Here is a 20,896-nt window from a genome sequence, read left to right as displayed (position 1 = left end):
ACTTTTTTCGCCAGATCATGTTCCCCGTCAATCTCCATGAGGTCCGCCCCTCTTTTCTTTAGTGGTGACTTCAACATTTCTTGAGTTTTTGCCTCTGCTTGCCTCTCTCTGCGTTTGAAAGTGCCTCTCATCTTTTTGACATCTGGCTTTAGGTGTGTGTAATCAGGTTCTATGTCACTTGAGGATGACCCTACTCTCATTGGCTCTTTTGCTGTTTTCTCCAAGTTCTCCTCCTTTTCCTCTGCGCGCTTCTCTGTCATATTTTGCTCTGCCTTCGCTTGTGTTTTATGTTCGTCTACAGCAAATATCAACTTTTTACTCCCTGTTGTCGCTGTTTGCTCCTCTTGTATAAATTTTTGAGGGCTTGTGACTTCCTTCACATCTCTTTTTTCCCTGTCATCATCTCCCCCAGTTGATATAGTTTTCCTCCATGATGGGCCATCACTTCCCTGCCCACTACCGCTACTTCCTGCACTGTTACTTCTCCAAAAACCGCCTTTATCACTTGATCCCCTGCTTTTCTCTTCACTGGAGCTCCCTTTGTAGATTGTTGCACGCAACCATGGACCATATTGCCTCTCTCCTTCTCGTCTGGCTCTCGTTATGCAAGCTTTTTCGCCGTGACCAATGATCCCACAATTGTAGCAGAAGTCCGGTAAATGTTCATATTCAAATGAAACCATCTTCTTCTGCTCCTCCATTTTTCCATTTTCTCCTCTTACCATTTTTTCATCTTTTTGGTTCTGCTCATCCTCATCATCATCGAAGGTAATTCCTCTCATCAGTGGTACAGTGATGTCCATTCGTACTTTGATCCTCATAAATTGCCCAAATGCAAAGCCATTGTCATCCAGATCCATATCTAATACTTCTCCGATTTGTTCCCCAATCAGAGCCCCTGTTTCTCTATCCATCATCCCCATTGGAATACCATATAGCCTAACCCATATTGGTATCATCTTAAATTGGTAATCATCTATAGTTTTATTTGGTGCAAAATCTTCCACCACTAGCAAGCTTTTATTGAAAAACCACGGTCCATTATCTACTGCCTTCTTTTTCCCCTTTTCTTCACGGAAAGAAAACAAGAACCGGTTCTTACCAAGATCTTTACACTCCAAACCAGAGAAGGGGCACCAGACTCCAGCCAGAGTCTTCCCTAGATGTTCGGCTTTCGCCGGTCTATCCGACAACAGTTTCCCCACTGCTTGGAGCTTGCCCACTGTCATGAAGTTTGCATTTTTCCCGATTTTTACCACTTTCCTCTCCGCCTCCGAGAGCTGCAGACCCTTTAATTTTCCTTCCACTCTAGCCAAAGATGGTATCATCTCACCTCCCATTGTAGCCTCGGATAGCAGCAACCTCTGGCTGGACGTCACACCACCTACTCTGTCTTTCGCCACCACACTTCTCTCCAATTGGTTTGACAGCTCGACGAACTGACGACAGAGCTCGGTCGCGAGCGCAACTGCGGCAACGGCCTCGGGTGCGAGTAGAGCAAGCTGCTTGACCAGGACCTCCGCGGCGGCGTGGCGCCGTGGTCAGAGGAGGCGCTCCTGGACGAGTGGCTACGGCTGACGCAGCCGCTTCTGCTGTCGCTGGAGCTGACGCTACGGCAGACGGAGCGCTAGCCCAAGCCCGGAGTGGACGCGACGGACTCGGGCCGCGCGGAAGTAGGGCGATGCTGGGCGCGTCGGTCGACAAACTCCTGCTGGTGCCGGAAGAGCTTGAATCGCTCCACACCTCCGGCGGATTGCTGATTCGAAGCTGATGACAGAGAGCTCTTTTGGATTTTGGGGACACAAATCCTTCCCTTGAAACTCTGTCGCCTCAAGCTCTCTCGCCTCAGATTCAGCACGTAAGATCTCCCTCACGGCTCTAGAGTGGTTGAGATTGATGAGAGAATTGGTGGATTATGCAGAACAGCGATTAGATCGCAGAAAAAACGGGAGCAAGAATGTGGGTTTTGTGGATTTTGGGCTTAGATTTGAGCGGCGAGGCTTGCCGGACAGGAGCACGGTGGAAAGACCACGAACTCGCCAGAAGCGGCACAGACACCGTCACGTGTGGACGGACTGGCTACAATTACATTTTTACTACCTCTATAGTGGGGAGTAAGATATGTATGGTGTTATCCAACACTTCATTTATTAGGATATAAACTCATCTTGTCTTGGTATATATGTGTGATGTTACCCATAGTATGAGTAACTATAGCTATGTTACTCAAACCATCTCTTTCATCATTAAATCATTGCCACCTATGCAAATTTGCTGAGTTGGACCCATGTTACTACTGAAGCTACTCCTCACTGTGGCTAGTCTGATGAAAACCTAGTTACACAAAACAATGTCATTACGAGAAATTCGTTGCGAATCTTATAGCGTATGGGCCCATTATACCAAGTTCACACAAGGGCCTACAAAATGCCAGGGCCGGCCCTGGCTTAGCCCATACATATTTGCTCATCCGATGGCTTGCATGGACCCCTTGGTGATTCATCCGCATGAATCAATTCCAATTAACTCTCCCAGTGTCGCATGTGTTAGACTTAGAGATATATCTCTTTGTAATCTCAAGTTCTCAACTACTTATCTCTTCCTCTCCCTTCTAACCTCCTATCTCTTATTCTGCTGGATCCTAGCGATCGGTAGATACTTGTAAACCACGGCAGGGGTTATTCCTGCCCTCGATCAATAAAGCCCCGCGGCTCCTCTACGGAGGAGTAGGAACGCTTCCACCAAACCAATCTTACATGGTATACAGAGCCACGTCTCTTCCTATCATCTGGCGACACCACAAAAAAACCCTAAACCCTTCCATCGCCATGGCTATGAGCTCGAGCGCCGCCGCCCTCAACCTAGGTGCTCCACCAACAGAGAAGCTCGCAAGGGGGAACTACCTCCTGTGGAAGGCGCAGGTCATGCCGGCACTGCGAGGCGCGCAAGTGACCGGTCTCCTCGACGGCAGCGACGCCGCACCGCCAAAGACAACAGAAGTCAGCAAGGCGGACAAAACCACGGCCATAGAACCCAATCCTCTGTATGGCCCGTGGTTGTCGAAGGATCAGCAGGTTCTGAGCTACCTGCTGAATTCTCTCACGCACGAAATCCTGGCGCAAGTTATCGGTAAGGACAGTACCTTTGATCTCTGGACTGCTCTTACCACTCTATTCGCCGCGCAGTCGCAATCCCGCATAACAAATCTTCGGATGGCCATCTCCAACACCAAGAAAGGAAACATGTCAAGCAATGCCTTCATCGCCAAGATGAAGAACCTCGGGGACGAGCTAGCTGCGGCTGGGCGTCCGGTAACCGATCCGGAGATGGTCGACTACATCCTTGCTGGCCTTGATCGGGACTACGATCCCATCATGGCAGCAGTCGGCGCTATCAAGAACTCCATCACCGTTGACGATCTCTTCGCGCAGATCGCTGCATTTGATCAGCGGATGGAGATGCTGGGGCACGAACCAGCAGGCTTCCGTTCCTCTGCCAACGCCGTCTACAGGGGGCGCGGCCAGTCCCGTGGCAGGGGCAGTCGTGGCCGAAGCAACAGAGGAGGACGCGGTCGAGGAAACCGCTCCTCTCCCTCTCCGAGTCGTGGAGGTGGCGGCGGCGGTCATCAGCAGCGCTTTCGCTCTCAACCACAACAACAGCAGCAGCAAGAAGGCGACTACCCGGAGTGCCAAATCTGCTACAAGTTCCATGCTGGCGGGGCAAGAGCCTGCTGGCATCGCTACGACGACGATCATGAAGAAAAGAAGGCAGCCAACCTCGTCACCAACAACTATGGCATAGATACCAATTGGTATGCAGACTCTAGCGCCACTGAACATATCACAGGGGAGCTCGACAAGCTGACGATGAGGGAAAGGTACCACGGCGGTGATCAGATACACACGGCGAGTGGAACTGGTATGGACATTACTCATGTTGGTAAATCAATTGTTAAAACCCCCGTAAAAGACCTACATCTTAATAATGTCTTACATGTTCCACATGCTTCAAAAAATCTTGTCTCTGTTCATCGTTTTGCCCTTGACAACAATGTTCTCATAATATTCTATCCTCACTCTTTTGTGATCAAGGACTTGGCAACGAGGAGGGTCATCCTTAGAGGAAAGTGTGAGGGAGGCCTATATCCACTCATATCATCTTCATCTTCATCATGGTCGAATAAACAAGCATGGAGTGTCACCAAACCTTCCTCGGCAAAGTGGCATAGTCGTCTCGGTCATCCCTCCTCAGTTATAGTTCAGCACGTCCTTAGCAAAAATAATCTTCCTTATGAGTCTAGCGTTGAGTCAATTTGTGATGCTTGCCAGCAAGCTAAGAGTCATCAGTTACCTTATCCTATATCAACAAGTGTTTCCACTGCTCCATTGCAGCTTATTTTTTCAGATGTATGGGGACCAGCTCCCACATCAGTTGGTAGATTCTCTTATTATGTCAGTTTCATCAATGATTATAGCAAGTTCACTTGGATATATTTGCTAAAGAAACGATCTGATGTTTTCCAAGTTTTTACCAACTTCCAAAACCTTGTTGAACGCCAGCTAGACTAAAAAATTCTTGCTATGCAAACCGACTGGGGTGGTGAGTATGAGAAACTAAATTCCTTTTTTCAAAAAATTGGAATCTCTCACCATGTTTCTTGCCCCCATGCTCATCAGCAAAACGGGTCGGCTGAACGCAAACACCGCCATGTTGTTGAGGTAGGACTAGCACTCCTAGCCAATGCTTCCATGCCTTTAAAATTTTGGGATGAAGCTTTTCTCACTGCCACATATCTCATAAATATTCGACCAAGCAAAGTCATCAAATTTGAAAGTCCCATCACATGTCTGTATGGAACAAAACCAGATTTCAAATCACTACGAGTTTTTGGTTGTGCATGCTGGCCAAACCTAAGGCTATACAACACACGCAAACTTGCGTTTCGCTCAAAAAGATGTGTGTTTTTGGGCTATAGCCCTATGCATAAAGGCGTCAAGTGTTTAGATGTTCCTACAGGCCGAGTTTATATATCTCGTGACGTTGTGTTCGATGAATCAGTTTTCCCCTTTGAATCCCTCCATTCTAATGCCGGTGCCCTTCTCCGTCAAGAAATTCTTCTTCTTCCATCCACACTTCGACCTTTTGATCACGGGGGAAACAATTGCACTAACCAACATGACATCCCTGCTGGAACCAGTTCTTGTCTCCCGTGTGTGCAGGTACCCGAAGAAAACGGAGCTCAAAACAATCAGAATGATCAAAATCTCGTCCAAAACGGAGCTATATTTCATGTAGAAGAAGAAGACGAAGCTGGCGCGGCGTTCGAGGAAGATTTGGCGGCGCCTGCCACCCCTGCGCGTCAATCCTCCTCGGATCTGGCGCGGGCATCTTCTACGGATCACGAGCCGGTCGGCCAGGAGAGCCAGGCGCGGGCGAGCCGCCCCGCAACTGCCACGTCATCACGTGGAGGATCTCCCTCGAGCGGCCCGCGCATGCAGCCAACCGCTGCGAGGCGCGGCATGCACATGCGGCCAACGGGCTCATCTGGTGCGGTCGGCGCAGGATCAACTGCGGAAACTGATGGTGTGGCCGCTGATGGACAGGCCACATCCGCGACCAATGGATCCGGTGCGGCAACACCTGATGCATCTCCAGGATCGTCTGCAACCAGCGATTCTGTGCACCCACGTGTGCAGCAACAATCATCCATATCCAAAGTCACAACTCGGCTACAAAAATGTATTAAAAATCCAAAAATAAGAACTGATGGCACCATACCATATGGCATGTTGTGTATTTCAGGAGAGCCAACAAAACTAGATGATGCACTTGGAGATCAAAAGTGGAAAAAGGCTATGGATGAGGAGTATACAGCCCTAATGAGAAACAAGACATGGCATTTGGTACCAAACCAAAAAGGTAAAAATGTCATTGATTGTAAGTGGGTGTATAGGATCAAGAAAAAGGCAGATGGCTCCATTGACAGGTATAAGGCACGTCTTGTTGATAAGAGTTTTAAGCAGCGTTATGGTATTGATTATGAGGATACATTTAGTCCTGTGGTAAAGGCAGCAACTATAAGACTTGTGCTAGCCATTGCCGTGTCCAAGGGATGGAGCTTAAGGCAGCTAGATGTACAGAACGCGTTTTTGCATGGTGTTCTGGAAGAGGAGGTCTACATGAGGCGACCACCAGGTTATGAAAACAAGCAAAAACCACATTATGTATGCAAGCTTGACAAGGCTCTCTATGGTTTGAAACAAGCACCCAGAGCATGGTACTCCAGGTTAAGTATGCAGTTGAAATATCTTGGTTTCTTTGCATCAAAAGCTGATACATCTCTCTTCATATACAATAAGGCAAATACTGTCATATTTGTGCTCATTTATGTTGATGATATTATAGTTGCAAGCTCTTCTCAGAATGCTACTGATGCTCTCTTACATGATCTAAGCTCAGAATTTGCTTTAAAGGATCTTGGTGATTTGAGTTTCTTCTTAGGCATTGAAGTTAAGAAGGTTCAGGATGGTATAGTGTTGAAACAGGAAAATATGCAACTGAACTCTTGGCTCGGATGGGAATGAAGGATTCCAAGCCTTCACCCACACCATTATCCTCATCAGAACAGTTGTCAGCCTATGTAGGGGAGCCACTTAATGAGAAGGATAGCACTAGATACAGAAGTGTTGTTGGAGCCTTGCAATACTTAACCTTGACACGACCAGATATCTCATTTTCTGTTAACAAAGTATGTCAATACCTGCATGCGCCTACTTCTGCTCACTGGACAGCTGCCAAAAGAATCATTCGATATATTAAGCATACTGTAGGCTTGGGACTATATTTCAAACGTTCCAATTCTACACTTGTCAGTGCTTTCTCTGATGCAGATTGGGCAGGTTGCAGTGATGATAGAAAATCCACAGGAGGTTTTGCGGTTTTCTTTGGATCTAATCTTATTTCATGGAGTGCCAGGAAGCAAGCAACAGTGTCAAGGTCAAGTACTGAAGCTGAGTACAAGTCATTGGCAAATGCCACTGCAGAAATTATTTGGCTTGAATCTTTGCTTGAGGAATTGGGTGTAAAGCAACGTCGTACTTCATGTCTATGGTGTGATAATTTGGGGGCTACTTATTTAAGTGCAAATCCCATTTTTCATGCCAGAACCAAGCACATTGAGATATACTTTCACTTTGTACGAGAAAGAGTTGCTGAGAAGAAGTTGGAGATACGTTTTATTCCTTCCAAAGATCAAGTAGCTGATGGATTCACCAAAGCTCTACCATACAAGCCATTTGAAGCATTCAAGAACAATCTTAATCTAGGATAGGTAGTTCAGATTAAGGGAGGGTGTTAGACTTAGAGATATATCTCTTTGTAATCTCAACTACTTATCTCTTCCTCTCTCTTGTAACCTCCTATCTCTTATTCTGCTGGATCCTAGCGATCGGTAGATACTTGTAAACCACGGCAGGGGTTATTCCTGCCCTCGATCAATAAAGCCCCGCGGCTCCTCTACGGAGGAGTAGGAACGCTTCCACCAAACCAATCTTACAGCGTGTTCTGTTGTGCTTCTACTCGATGTGCTAAATGCTCTTAGCCTGTGACTTCAGCGGTTGTGTCGCCTCCTCCCAGCATGCATGTGAGAAACGGCACTATCACCGCATTGCAAAGGCGGGCGGCGTTGGAGTTACTTTGTAATGGGTTTTCAGTACTAGTGTTGCCTCGACAAGCTCTAGATTTTCTCATTCCGCTAGAAGCCTCATGCTCGTCATCCCTATGCGTGGATCAGAATATCGGTGTATCGACAAGCTATACAAAAGAAATTGGTGCAAGTATCTGATCAATCACATCACACAGTAGTACCGATAGATTGTTATTTGGGCGTGTGAAAAGCATACTAGAGTACCAGACAGCACAGACAAAAATTGAAAGTGAAAATCACTAGGGTTGTAGTGAGATTTGTTTTTTTTTTTTACTTTGATAAAGGCAGTAGAATAAGAACCAAAGATAAAGTGATATTTTTTATTTGTTTGATATAAGACAGTACAATAAGATATTTCTTACACATCCCTTCCCAATTATAAAACATCAGATGCTTTGATATATAGCATGCACAAGCGAAAATGGCCGACAATATCGCAATGTGGCTTGCGGTCATACATTAATACAATTGTTTCAAATGTTTGTTTCAGCTCCAACAATTTGTCACACGGGAACATATATGCATCCAAACTAAGTAATATCTAAATGGAAGAAGGTAATGCCATTATGCAATTCACCAACAAATCAATTCCAGTTTGTGAAGAGCCTCCTTTCATAATGCACCGGGTTGCTTTGTCTTTGAGGTTATTTGCCCTTCGCCTCATATCTCCACCTTCTTCGTGGCAAAACAACTTTTTAACACTCCTCTGAATATTGTCCCTGTCCATCTTGCCCGCTAACACAAACCATATCTTCCACACCTCCTGGACATACCTGGCATTTATCATTTGGTTGCCGAAATGTGGTCTACATATCATTGGAACACCCTCACTTATGCTCTCCAACGTTGAGTTCCAGCCATTATGGGTCCAAAATCCACCAACCGCTTGGTGCCCAAGAACTTCTTGTTGTGGGGCCCAGCTCACCACCATTCCCCTACCACGTGCCTCTTCCTCAAAGCCGTCGGGTAGGCCTATCTTCCCTGAACCCTGAACCGAGTTAGGCCGGATCACCCAAAGAAATGGCCTGCGGCTACTGGCCAAGCCCCATGCAGTCTCCACTAGCTCTTCTTGATCCATGGATGCCAAGCTCCCAAAGATCACGAACAGAACACATCCTACTTCTTGCTTGTCCAACCAATGCAAACATGTTCTATCTTGAGCCAACAAGCTGCTCTGGGCACCTAAAGATATCTTGTGAAGTGGACCGATCGCATACATCGAAACGCCCATGCCATCAATGATCTTTTGTAGCTAAGCATCTTCGAGGTCGCTGAAGGTGTTAATGATGACACCTGAAGAACACATTGATGATTCCACAATGCGTTCTATTAAGGTGGACATCGTTTCATGTGGAATTGCGGCTGAGAAGACCATGTCTTGCTGCTGGAGCGGGTGGAGACCATGCAGTTCCATATTCAGTTGCAAATGGTCTGAAATTTTGGTAAGAAAATGATCAACCATCGAGTGGCGTATGTGTGGATGCATGTGTATTATTAAGAAACTAAGCAACTTAAATATGCGAGTCTCGTTTCTAATGAATGTTTGTTGATGTTTTGGTAGGTGAACGTGATTGTGGTTGAGCATGGTAATGTGCATATGTGGATGCGACTAGTAATGCATGTTTTGTATATTATTATTTATATATTTGCATGATGCTACAACCATTGTTTTAACTCTATTGGCTACAACCATTGTTTTAACTCTCCTGCCGTGTCGCCACCCTCGTGGGCGACACGAGAGGCGCTAACTTTAGCTGCCAGCCGCTCCTTCTTCTCCCCTCCTCCCCCTCCGTCGCAGTCGGGGGACAGCGGCGGTTAAAGCTCGTGCATTTGAAGCCAACAGGGAAGGGCTTCTCCTCCTTCCCGAGTTGAATGGCGGCAAGGGCGCACGATCGACGGGGTGTGGCGTCTGCCTCGGTCCATGGCGGCGCGGTGGCTCCCGGTGGCGGCGCTCGTGGTGATGCGGGTGGAGATCGGCCAGAGATGGGGTTGGGGCTAGGCGTGGTTGGTGGTGGTGACAACGTCTGACCCGGATCCCAGGGCAGCGGCCTTGGTCGTTGGCGGCAGGTGAAACTCAGGAAGCCCGCGGTGGATGGTGTGGTGGTGCCCCTGTCCAAGGTGGAACTGCGCTAGCAACCTGGTGGTTTGGCTCCGGATCGGATCAGTGACAGTGACGAGCAGGAGCGGGATATTTACCGGATGCTCTCGCGGTTTGGCGAGGTGGGGTGGCGGCCCACCTCCCAGGCTCCAGTGGTGGTGCACTCCAGTAGTGGCCGGTGCGCCGGGGCTCACGCAGTGGAGTGCTGCAATGTGTGGTCGCTGGATCTGGGCAGCCAGATATGGGGCTTTGAAAGTGGTTTGGCCGATGCATAGGATGTTGGAAGGATTCTCGCGGGATGAAATCGTGGTGCAAGCCTTATGTTTGGCCGATGGCCGAAGCCGGTGATGGTGACGCCCTAGGCGCCGTTTCGTTCCTGAAGGCATCACCGAGGTGAAGCTTGCACCTCCTTCCGCTACCTTCGGGGAAGACCCTTGATCAGTCAATCGGATGATGGCGGCGTTCACGTGTCGTTCCCCCATTAGGGGCATTATTCTTGGAGGGGTTCATCGGCTAGAGGGGCCATGGACGACTACAATAGTGGAGCGGCCTGGCATCTGATGCGACGACAACGGCAGGTCTTGGTGCCATGGGGCAGCGTGGTTTCGACGATGGTCGCGTGTTGATAGACGTGCGCAGGATGGTGGTGCTATCTGGCGTCGTGGCGGCGTCGATGGCAGTTGGGCTTGGCAAGGCATATGCACGGATCTCTCCTGAAGATGGGATGGCGGAAGATGGCGGTGTCGGATTCTTCAGCGTGCGCATGCGTGTGTGTTGAGGGTCTGCTACGCCGGTTAGTGCTCTCGGCTCGTGGCAGCCTGTGGTGGCCACTAGATTAGATGGTGTGTGTGGGTGCGCCAGGGCACTCCATGAGCCTTGTAGGTGTAGCGAGTGAGGTCGCCAGGAAGGTGGCTTTGGGTTGATCCATGTATCTACTTTGTCGGACTCTGTTGAATATTTAATATAGATGGATGTGTGCATCGCTCGATGCAGAGGCCAGGGCTAATCCTCCTCTTCGAAAAAGAACAGAAAACATGAAGCTGCTTTTACTTGGATTTCCTTGCTTCCATCTTAATGCTAGTGATTCCGAGTATGCTCTTACCTTGAGTCCTCCAAAATATCAGTTGTGATAATCCTTTGGAGGTTGCTTTTAAATGCAGTTACGATGGACTCCATGTGCCATCTATTTTTTGTTTTGTGATCCGTTCTCGGGCCTTGCTTCTTATGGATTTCACCTTTTCTATGTTTTTGTTTAGCGTGCTTCCCTCTGAAATTTTTACATCGATCTTATGGTATGCTTCTTGCTTGTAGCTATTTGTTTACTCTAGTAGGACTTCAGTGGCATGTGTACTTCAAAGGGGAACACTTTATCTCAGGCGTCTGATGGGTTCTTTCCATTAGACTAGTGCATCTCCATTCATTTTCCTTCCATCCAACGGGTGCATGTGTTATCCATCTCCAACTAATCCCACAAATCACGCCGTTTGTCATTTATTGCTAGCCGAGACCATATATGCATAGTTCAATCAAATTGAAACCGTAGCTGCTCATGGTCTTGCATGGTGATTAACACACCGACGCTCGTTTTGCCTCTCTCTCTCTCTCTCTCTCTCTCTCTCTCTCTCTCTCTCTCTCTCTCTGGATCCGTGCAAGAATTCTGGTGCCAACCAAAACTACAAGCACCAAGCTGGTTGGTTGCCATGCGTTCGGCTGGACTCCATCTCCTTGTTGTTGTCGGCGGCATAGTCCTGCTTTCTGGTCTTCTCAGCGATTTCGTTGATCAACGGCCGGCAGGAACGGGATGGAAAGCCGGCACTGTCTTCTTCCACCACCACACCAGCAGTCCCTCAGCACCTCCACGGTTCACCCTCCCTTCTGTTCGTACACGAACACGTCATCGTGTACCTTCGACGCTGGGGGTGATGCACCGCAGCTCACGTCGAAGGAGACCCAACCGGAAGCGCGGTACGCAGGCAATCCGGCGGGTGCTTTTGAGCACCCGAAACCCCACACTCCCGGGAGGGACCCCGTCAGGGCGTGCAGCGACTATGGGCTGCCCTAGGTCGACCTGATCGCCCCTAGGGCCTCGAGGTTCGCCGCCCTGCAACAAGAAGAACAGACGAAGAACGAGGAAGAAGAACTAGGGTTAAGGAGAAAAGATAAAAGATAAAAAGTGGTAGATGATTTGATCGATTGTGTGTTGTTCAATCGGCCGTCACCCCTTAGCTATATAAGAGGGGACTGGACTTCCCGTGCAAGGAAAAGACTTGAATTCACGTCCAAAACCCTAGTCAAATTCGGATTGGTTTTGTCCGAACTTTCCAAAACTGTTCGGTCTAAAACTGGCTGCATATTGTGGGTCTTTTTTGAGGTGGTAAACGACCTCGGATGGAAACGAGCCCAAAAGCAATCTTGACCGTTTCGACGAGACGGACAACTTTCATGTTGAACGTTTTTTCATCAGAGATCATCTCAAGGGTCAAATAGCTCGCGCAAAACAGCTAATTATTTACGCAGCTCATCACGCATACCCTCATATGTGTGTGGTTCCGGGCGTCATATTTTGCTCACTGGAGGGTTGCACTGTGAGGACTCTAACTTTTGCATACGACCTCGGATTGGGACGATCTTTATATCAAAACAGATCGTTTCGACGAGACGCACAACTTTCATGTCGAAATTTTCTCAATTTGAAGCCATCTTAATGGGGTTTCTGTCCATTCTTTAATCTGGTGTCGACATGAGCATCTCTGAACTTGTCATAACTTTTGCATCCGAGCTCCGTTTTAGACCATCTTCATATTCATCTTGATCTTCTTGAGGAGAGCCATCTCATGGGGACTTTCAATAGTAAGTTTGAATTAATCTTGACACAGCTTCAAGCCACTCTTTATAATCGTGCCAGTTTTGAGCGTCAACACATGCCCCCCTCTTTTTCGGCAAAGCTAGCGTGCCGAAAAATAACTTGTACCAAGTTTGTTCTAAGGACGATGTCAACACTCCATCGGCCATTTATATGTTCTTAGGACGATAAGTATATATCGGCCATGTCTTGTATGAACTTCTTGATGCAATCTTGGGTGAAGACTTCTCAACTTTCATAATAATCCGGTGATAAGGTTCCATAGATCAAAACCATCCTCTGAACCATATTGTTCACCCTTCCGCTAGGATTTTGCAGATAATCAAGAATGAACTCCTCCGATCCTTATTTCGCCTGCATAAAAGTTTCATTAGTGGCCGAGGTGGTGAGCTCCAATTCAGCCTTACCTATGTTGGCAAGAATAAGCATGCATCGGCTATTGATAGATGTGCAATACACCATGACCGACGTGGTAGCCGGATGCTTACTAAGCCAACTCTCTCCAATTATCATGTCTAGATATATGAGCAATGCTAAAATAATCTAAAGTAGAAATTATATCTAGCCATTTATCAAGATAAACATGAAGTGATTCTCAAGACACAGAAAGACTTTGGATATTAGTTGCACTACTAATAACAAATCAGCAAAAGCCTCAATATGCATAGCACCTATAGCAATGAAAAGCTCCAATCCGAATAACAATGCATATTCGTCTTTGATCATTTGTGCATAAATATTTCAAGCGGCATGAGGTTTCACAAAATAGCACCATAAGGAGATATATAAACAACACCAACACATTGGCCATTGCTACAAATTTGACCATCAATATATAACCTCCATGGTACTAGAGAGATCAATCTAAAACCAATTTATGCATGATGTCAATATGATGCTCAATAATAAAATCAACCATGATTTGGCCTTACATAAATTCTGAATACTAATAAGCCAAAGCACACTCAATCAAAACATAAGTTCACTTTGCAATCTTGGTGAATTGGTCTATGCATAATATCTTCAATGGCATCAATTTGACAAATTCCTTTGCAAGCACTTATCTCAAACTAAGGACGATGTTAGAATACCACACCGGCCATTCTTAGATATATTCTTAGGGCGATAGATAAATATCGGCCATTACAATGAGGTCCATCTAGTATTCACCCACCAAAGTATGTATAGCCGAAATAAACAAATGAAATAGCAATAAGATATTTCGGCCCCTTTGTATTAGCAACAAAAATGTAAATAACCAAACTTATAGTGATTTGGTAACACTCTGTCATGATATAGAAAATTATGTTGCATCCATGGATCAAAATAAGTCCATGGAGGGTAACTGATCATACCTGTGGATGAATTCCATGGCAAAGGCATCAATGTCATTGTTGAAGAAAATGGATGATGTGCTAATCGAAGATTTTGATGTTGTGATCCACACCTTTGGCTTAATTGTTTGTTGCTTCCATTCTTCTCTTTCTTCACTTTTATTGTACTTGTTGCAATAGAAGCATGCACATCATTTTTGTTATGAATGATCCTCTTGGGAACCCATGCCATGTTCTTCTGTCTCAGCTCTTGTGCACTAAGATTTTGTAATTCCTTCTTTTGCCAATACGTTAAGCCAAGCGGGCATCTCGGCTGTAGTTCTATTTTGACCAATGGTAGTTCCTTTTTGGCCTTATGCACTCTCAACTTCTTTTCTTCAGATTTGTCACTTTGACTCTCAATAATTGGTTGCTTTGTCTCATTGCCTTTAGTAGCAAATGTTAACACTTCAATTGGCTCTTTTTTATTTGAGATCAAATCTGAAGTTGCACTCTTACGACCATCTCTTTTAACACGGTAAACTTTCTTGACCACCTCTTTCTTCATCCTTGAGCTCTGGACCGATTCCTTATGATTGAAACGGTCTTTAACATGTGATTGTTCAGATATTGATCTTCTCGGAGCTGCATAATATTGGTGAGATCGTCTAAAATAAGATGGAGAATGTGCCCTTGTATCATACCTGTCCCATGATGGATATGGATCTATATGAGCATAGGGAGGCATCCACGGCATTGGCATTTGGCGGCCCAAAATAAGGATATGAATATGTTGCATTAAAATTCTCACTTTGCCAATACCGATCCTCATATTTGCGCCTTGGGGGTGATCTTGGTTTATTGGCATGATTGGGCTGATAAGCATTCTTCTCTTCACTCTTCTTTTGATATTTATCCAATAGTTCAGCAAAGGTGATTTTTGATCTCTTACACTTGCGCTTATTTCGGCCTTTGTTTCCTTTTGGTTTGCTTTCATCGATCATTGGATTTGCTTGCTGCCCCCCAGTCCTTGGCGTCTCCATTGTAGCTTTGATGGAATTCTCACCCTCAAGATTATGTTCATTATGCTCTTCAACAACTTCTTTACTTGAAAGCTTGATCCCATCACCTGCAGTTTTTACCTTCTCTTTAAATGGATCGGCTTGAAGCAGCCGATGCAAAAACTTTTTGCCATCGGGACCAATCGGAATAGACTGGTCATCTCTTGGTGTTTCAACAAACATCAATCGTCCTTTTTCAATGGCCGATTTAACTATTTGACGAAACATGTTGCAATCCTCAAAATTATGCTTGGACCAATCATGCAACTTACAATACATTCGTCCTTGGATTGATGGCTTAACATGGTGATCAAGAATTGTAATGTAATTATTTTTCAGCAACAAATCAAATATTTGATCACACATGCTTGAATTGAAGGTATACTTCTTGTTTTCTAGCCGATCTTGCTGTGGGAACGGCTTTGGAATTAAGTAAACGAATGGTTCAGATTTTGTATCACACCATTCGGCTATGCATTGTGTTTTGCACTCTATCTCCGATGTCTTTGGGTAAGATATTATACTAGCATCGGTTTTCTCAACAGAATTTAATCTTGGCTTTAAATTTCTGAAACGAAGATATTTAGAACATACATGTCTCAGTTGAGACCTAGTGCAAGCCAAGTACGAAATAAGCAAAGCTACCTAACTACATATGAACCTTAGATAAAGCAATGGGGAAAGCTTTGGCTGTAACAATAAGTCATTATCGGTCTTTGGGTGAGCATGATAGTGGTGTGGCTTGAACAATATCTTGCTTCATCTTTGGGTGGCTCCCCAACGCCTCTTCATCATCTTTTTCTTTATTCCGTGAATCATTACCTTGAAGATCCTTATCAGCCGAACTTTGTTTGGCTACTTGCTCTTGTCCTTGAGGCTTGTCAATTTCTACGGCATGAAACTCATAGGGCAGGAAGTAGGTTCCATTAACTTCAAAAAAATCAAGCACGGTTGTTTTTCTATGCTTGCCATGCCCTTTCTCAATAATGCTTGCCACTTTGGATTTGATGGATTTGGAATATATACTACTTGATTCGGCTTTTTCAACCGAAGCACTTTCAAGTTCCAAATCATCCTTCTTTTCATTGATACTACCAATTGGCAAACCTTCTTTTATCTGAGCCAATTCTTTTTCTATTTGTTTCTGACGGTGAGCGACAAAGTTGGCTTTAAGCTTTTTCTCAATTTCAGCCCACTCCGGATACGATTTCCCCCCAATGCTTTTAGATTCTTTCGGCAATGACACACGGTTGTTGCTGAAATTTTGCAATAGTGGGGGTGTATAATATGATGTAGTACTAGGTGAAGGCATATGCATTGTTGTAAAACCATATTTTTGCTCGCCAATTTTATCAATTGGCAAAGATTCATCTTCTTGCAAACTCTAGCTTTTATTGCGGCATAATCAGGAAATAGCCCCTTTTCATGTTGTTCAAGGCAAAGAGCACTAATCCTCTTATTTTGGGCTAAACTCTTCAATGCAGCCACCACTACCTCATCTTCTACAATATTTGGCACAACGGCTCCTGTAAAATTTACATTTATTCGGCTATGATCAGAAAGGTGTGAAGACGAATTATGAGCATCTACAGTTGTGTATGATGCCGAAAAATTACTAACATGAGGTGTAGCATATGATGGTTGAGAGTAACTGGCCGAATAGCTAGTAGTAGCATGGCCAATTCTCCCATCCATCCGCAAGGTTGGATTCACATATTGCAAATTAGTTGCCGATGAATAAAAAGGTGAAACACTTTCTTGTATGCTATTGGAAATTTTAACATGAGGTGTTTCAAATTGATTAACCAAACCCATCATGTTGTTGATCGGCATATGGATTTGTGGGGTTGCCGATGCATGAGAGTTTGGATACATATGTTGTATGTTGCTAAAATCATAAGAATTTGAAGCAAGAAGATTATTTTGCATCGGCCCTTGCGCATAATTAGATGCATAATTGATAAAACTAGGGCTAGCCGATACATTATGCTCAATAAGTGATCCAGCAACAACATATGGATTATTTGCATCTCCAAAGGGGAATTGGGTATTCTTATTACCTTTGTAGATGCAGCAACTTGATGACGATCTCTTCGTAGCAAGAACGGGCTGGAGACCGTTCAAAGCTTCGTCCCCAGCGGAGTCGCCAAAAAGTGTGTTGACACACGAACACGTCACGTGTACCCTCGACGCCGGGGGTGATGCACCGCAGCTCACGTCGAAGGAGACCCGACTGACAGCGCGATACGCAAGACAGTCGGCGGGCGCTTTTGTAGACCCGAAGCCCCGCTTGCCCGAGAGGGACCCCGTCGGGGTTTGCGGCGGTTATGGGCTGCTCCAGGTCGTTTCGCTCGCCCCTAGAGCCTCGTGGATCCGCAGCCCTCCAGCATGAAGAACTAGCGAAGAACAAGAAGAGAGATACAAGGGAGAGATAAAAAGTAGATCAACACGAAAAAGTAGTAGATTGATTGGTTCGATTGGTGTTGTTCAATCGGCCGTCACCCGTTAGCTTTATAAGAGGGGGCTAGACTTCGCGTGCAAGGAAAAGAGTTGGATTCACGTCCAAAACCCTAATCAAATTCGGATTGGTTTTGTCCGAACTTTCCAAAACTGTTCGGTCTAAAACTGGCTGCATATTGTGGGTCTTTTTTGAGGCGGTAAACAACCTCGGATGGAAACGAGCCCAAAAGCAATCTTGACCGTTTCGACGAGACGAACAACTTTCATGTTGAACGTTTTTTTCATCAGAGGTCATCTCAAGGATCAAATCGCTCGCGTAAAACAGCTAATTATTTACGCAGCTCATCAGACATACCCTCATATGTGTCTGGTTCCGGGCGTCATATTTTGCTCAGTGGAGGGTCGCGCTGTGAGGACTCTAACTTTTGCATACTACCTCGGATTGGGACGATCTTTATATCAAAATCTATCGCTTCGACGAGACGCACAACTTTCGTGTTGAAATTTGCTCAATTTGAAGCCATCTTAATGGGGTTTCTGTCCATTATTTAATATGGTGTCGACATGAGCATCTCTGAACTTGTCATAACTTTTGCATCTGAGCTCCGTTTTAGACCATCTTCATATTCATCTTGATCTTCTTGAAGAGAGCCATCTCATGGTGACTTTCAATAGTAAGTTTGAATTAATCTTGACACAGCTTCAAGCCACTCTTTATAATCGTGCCACTTTTGAGCGTCAACACCTTCCCTCCCATCGACGACTACCTCTTCGAAGCAATATTGCTACAGATAAGAAGCAAATAACAGGCATATGTGCACATGCTCTACTATTGAAGTTAGAAGGAAAGAAACATCTTCCATTTATTTTAGTTTTTTGTGAATGCCGAAGCACAAAATAATGAACTACGAAGCTTCACTAAATTACGAACGAAGCAAGAAAATGGGATGTAACTGCATGCAAAAACAAGGAAGCATATACCATACTTATCGAAGCATGATTCTTGTATATAGAGAACAATATAGGAAGCAAAGAAGCATGCATTATTAGGATTCAATTTTAAAGATGCAAATGTACGTGATTATAGGGAGTCAAATATGAACCATGAGATATTATCAGAAGCATTGGTTGGAAGCATCCATGATCACATGAGAACATAAAGTAAACCTTATACTTCCATGCATCAGTCATAATGCTTCTGTGATATAAAAATCAAGTTGCCATATGTAAAGATCACAGCTAATTGCTAGAAGAATGTTTATTGTGCGATGGAATGAGGAAGCATCATGTGTATACGGAAACACGCATGAAAACCGACCTCATATATGGGAACAGCAACGCGAATAAATGGGGGCATTTGATTTGGAAACTGTCAAAGATGTGATTGCACATGATTAGTGATGGAAGCAACGTAAATCAAGGAAATTCGTTTTAGGAACTGCCAATGGTGTGGCGCTGTTAGAGGGATGAATCTAACGCTCAAGAAAGTTTGATCCAACGGCCACGCGCTGGTCTGATGGGAAGCTAGGGATCAGTAGTCTGATCCCTAGTGGTTCCCTACTTCAAAACTCCCACAACCATTTGTACTATCAATTCCTTGCCCCGTTACTATGTTTCCTTGATAGTAGATTCCTTTCATTCGGCCCCACCCAGTACTGCAATGATTTGGCCATGGCTTTCTGGGCCTAGTGGCCGGAACTGACATTAGTAATTTATGTACATTTTTGTAATGTTTGTCTCACTTGGTTTTTTCTGTTATCATAAGAAAAGGTATACTTTTCACCCCAAAATGTATCCTAGATGAGCAATAACGCCCTCAAGTGATATTTGGTCTAATTGCACCTTCCAAATCCTGGCTGAACGTGCCTTTTGATGGTTCTCGAGCTAATGTCGCATAGATTTGGTGCCCACTACGTGTGAGGTCCAGTTGGGGTGGAAGTTGGAATACTTTCATGTGTTATTTATTTTCATGTCCAACTTGGTTGTTCGTGCATGTTACCAAATAATTTTATATAATTTTTGGTCTGTGTATGACGCCTTAAATGCAATTAGCTTTTGTATATGCAGAAACATTTTGGGTACTCTAGGGTAATAGAAATCCTAGAAGTGTTTTCTTTGGTTTGTTATGTATGAGGCTTGTTTGGGTGTGTGTCATGTTGTAGGGGTAGGAAAAATGGTGACGCATATAGGTTGTTATCTGGGCAACTTAATGGGAACAAAAGCCCATGTTCTCAACAAGAAACCTCTGCTTTTCCCTTGTCATGGTTCAGCTTAAAAGTTCAATGACAGTGCTGATGCATCACATTCGCCAAATAGCTACCCCACGCCCCCCTGGAACAAATAGCTATGACATTCAACGAAGTTCTAAACGAAAGACAGCCATCTGTTCAGCAGATAATCCCTAAGATTTTCGTTCTATCCATGTATATTATCTTAGATTTTGACGCAAGTAAAAGTGTACAGTTGTGGCCGCTAATTTTTTCATGCAAATATGGACTTATAAAAATTTAAATGATAGTATCATGATAGAAACCTATGAAAATAACAACACTAATTTTACTTCGCTAATCTACATATTTCTAAACTTAAGTATTTATGTCTTGTACGAAAATTTGTCTGCTCTTTATCCACTGGTCATCACTAAAGATACATAGTTGGATTTCTCAGTTGCAGTAGTGTTTTCTTAGAATGAAAACATAATATTCAAATAAGCATATAAATAAGTTATGCGCCTATAGCATTTCATTTCATTTTTCTATTCATATTGGTTATTCTCTTTTAATCACCACTGCTTATCTGCTTGTCAATGGCTAGTTACAAATCAAAGAAAAAAAACACCTCATATGCTTCTTTCATTTTCCGGAGAACCATCAATGAAGAACAAAATATAAATACCGATTGCATGCATATGATCCTTATATTCTATTCGTCCACCTTCATTGATGTTGGTGGTACTGCAATTATGTTGTTCCATTAGTTCAATGGCATCCATGTAGATGATGATGTGCATGCATACTTATCTTCCTATATATTCATATGTCACCTCTCCATCTAAAGGAATGTGTTCTCTTGTTCATACACTCATCTAAATTGCTAGATATTTTATCTCGGCCAGCCAAAGCATAACTTGTGTTTTTGATATTCTCCCGTCCATTTGCGTAGACTTATGTTGTTACACTGAAAATTCCCTCCATCAGTAGGTATTAAATGTTATGAATGGAATCACAATCAATCTATCTCACATCTCCTCACACAAGTAAGATTGAATTCAAAGTGTGAGACTATTCCAACCATCAATCTCAAATCTCCCTAATACTACTATGCATGTTGACTGTGGCCAGCGATGCACATAGTGGTGTCAACTGTTAATTTTTTGTCTATTAGCTAGATTGATAC

At 44.5% G+C, this 20,896-nt stretch overlaps 1 pseudogene; it reads right to left on the bottom strand.

Annotated features, from left to right (window-relative positions):
* Positions 1–8,146: 8,146 nt before the first annotated feature.
* LOC119344572 lies at positions 8,147–9,101 on the bottom strand (annotated as a pseudogene).
* Between the last annotated feature and the right edge of the window lie 11,795 nt (positions 9,102–20,896).

The sequence above is a fragment of the Triticum dicoccoides genome, unplaced genomic scaffold (assembly GCF_002162155.2).
Source record: "Triticum dicoccoides isolate Atlit2015 ecotype Zavitan unplaced genomic scaffold, WEW_v2.0 scaffold17388, whole genome shotgun sequence".
NCBI classification, from domain to species: Eukaryota; Viridiplantae; Streptophyta; class Magnoliopsida; order Poales; family Poaceae; genus Triticum; species Triticum dicoccoides.
Note: the sequence above shows the minus strand (reverse complement) of the source record. Positions and strands in the feature narration are given on the sequence as shown.